The 2379-nt window shown below is 43.3% G+C and overlaps 1 protein-coding gene across 1 annotated transcript in view; it reads left to right on the forward strand.

The window, feature by feature from the left end:
• The first annotated feature begins 995 nt into the window (after positions 1-995).
• Positions 996-2379, forward strand: part of sox5 (SRY-box transcription factor 5) — a 131718-nt gene continuing 130334 nt past the window's right edge. The window contains exon 1 of the mRNA XM_034223097.1: positions 996-1048. The gene's annotated coding sequence lies outside the window, so the exon portion shown is untranslated. The remainder of the gene's footprint in view (positions 1049-2379) is intronic.

Genomic DNA, 2379 nt, shown 5'->3' on the forward strand with positions numbered 1-2379 from the left:
AATAAATTAGAATGATGACAAAATACAGAGATAAATCCAGCTTAAGAGAGATGTACGCCACTGTTTATTTGATTTCAGCTTTTCTCTGGATCCTGCTCCTTCTCCCTCCCTCATTCCTGATCTTTTTTAGTGGGGTGGAAAAATGGATTTTTGTCAGTGATTTGGCCCTGAAATAGCTTATTGTCTAAGGCAGCCACTGTGCGGGTACAACGTCAACATCACATGTGTGTGCGAATGCGCTCGCCTGTTTCCATGGGGAGTAATGGCTTTAGAAGTGTGTATTGGCTCTGCTGGCACAATACACCACTGTGCTCATTGGTTTAAACTAGTGTGTGTGTGTGTGTGTGTGTGTGTGTGTGTGTGTGTGTGTGTGTGTGTGTGTGTGTGTGTGTGTGTATGTGTGTGTGTGTGTGTGTACGTACTTCTATAGTCTCTCTTGTTGATATTTATAGACTGAAGAATTCTGTTATGAAGGGGGTGAGAGTAGGGGGAATGTAGGGAGCAAGAGGGAGAGGAAAAAGGAGGAATGAAGGGAAAAGGAGAAAAAAGGAGTGGATCTATGAACTAGAATAAGTTACCTTCAGCTTTTTGCTCCCTCTCACTTTGTGTGTCTCATGTTCCTGTTTAGCTCCTTTCACTCGTCTTATTCTCCTTTTGTTCACAATGTAATGCACATTTCAAACACAACACAACCAACCCACACACACTCCATTTGTGAGCTACTTTTCGGACTAGACGTAGAAACCTTGATCGGTGATCAACTAAGATTGAACTTTGATGACAAATGCTTAAAAGTGACAAAAGATGCATTGAAGAAAGTTGGTTATAATATTTTCTTAAATGTAATTTATTATATTTTGCTCCCAACATCTCTCCAGTTCTCTCTTTGAATCTTTTAAACTTTTCCCCAGTGTAATGATCATCTGACTATCTGATTAAAATTGTACAATTAAACAGCTTTTGTCTTCCTTGTGTGCAGGAGTGAGCGGATCAGTGGAAGAGGAGCTGCTGACATTTTCTTCATCAGGGTCTTCCGTTAAGTTTACTGGTAAGGGCTCCAACTGATCTCCTATTCTACAATCATCCTATCCTATCACTGTGTAACAATAATCCTTCCGTCTTTATAATATCCTACTCAAAGGCAGCACAATCCTTTTATACATTTCTCATTTTTAGACACATCCTTTTTTTACACTCAGTCACTATTCATACGGATAAGGCTACATTCACCATAGTAGATAGCCTCAGTACCGTTGCTTCAGTAGAGACCATGCAATGCACCCACATTGTAAGTTGCACACTGAGGAAAATACACATTCATTGCCATTATTTGTTTATATGCCACATAAGAAGAATGGAATGTACATTGATTACTCTCAAAGAGCATGGATAGAAGCTGGGATGCTTGCAAACCTATTGAGCCTTTCTGGACTTAGTCTTTGGATCAGCCACTTCTCTTTTGCACAGTCACTTGTTTCTGTCGTGAAAACTTTGACTGCTCGTCTAGAAACTTTTCTAAGAAATGAAGTTGACTGTGGAAGTTCTGCAAATGTTGTGGCGTCAGTGAAAAACTATCCCGAGGCGTGCTCCGCTGCGATGACGACGCTGCTGTGTACAGAACAAGGCCCGGAGTCAGAGCAGGGCAGAGATGGCAAACCCAGATCCAAGACAAATGACCATGACATAGAGGCTTAGCTGATACTGTCTGCCTGCTCTTTGTGTGTGTTTCTGTGTGTGTGAAGAAGTCCAGACAGTGTGTGTCAAGCAGTGTCATGATCACAGATTGCGGCCTCATCACTGCTCAGCTGACGAGATTTAGCTGGCACTGGTTACACTGACCGTGGCCCCTGTGTGTACGTGTGTTTGTGTGCGTGTGCGTGTGTATGATTGTTTGTCGCAGCCCTGTCCGATCAGCCATGACTCTGCCCGCTGCGTGTGTGTGTCAACCAGGGGTGAACTTTCTTTTGCGTGTGTCACTGGAAATGTGTGTGTGGGTCCTGTGCTGCAGGCAGGGAAAGTCCCTGTCCTCCCTGTGCCAGAGAGTTGGAGGGGACACCCTGTTCATCTGTGTTTGGGTGAGTTTGTTTTCGTTGTGGGAGATCCCTGTCAGACGGAGAGCGGCTGCATCACTTTCAATTGGATTTAGCAGAACTTGAAAAAAAGAGATTCAGAACAAAATAGTTATTATTCATGCCCAGAAATGTGATACCAGCTTAAAATTCAATCACAAGGGCTGAGTAGGAATCCCAATAAGAAAACAATATATGTACTGTACATACATACGTTTTTTGGGCATGTAAAGAAATCATCTGCCAAGGCCAAAATCCCAAAGTTCCCTCCAGAGGGAGCTTCCCTCCTACGCACTCCTCCCGTACCCCA

The sequence above is a fragment of the Gymnodraco acuticeps genome, unplaced genomic scaffold (genome assembly GCF_902827175.1).
Source record: "Gymnodraco acuticeps unplaced genomic scaffold, fGymAcu1.1, whole genome shotgun sequence".
NCBI lineage: Eukaryota > Metazoa > Chordata > Actinopteri > Perciformes > Bathydraconidae > Gymnodraco > Gymnodraco acuticeps.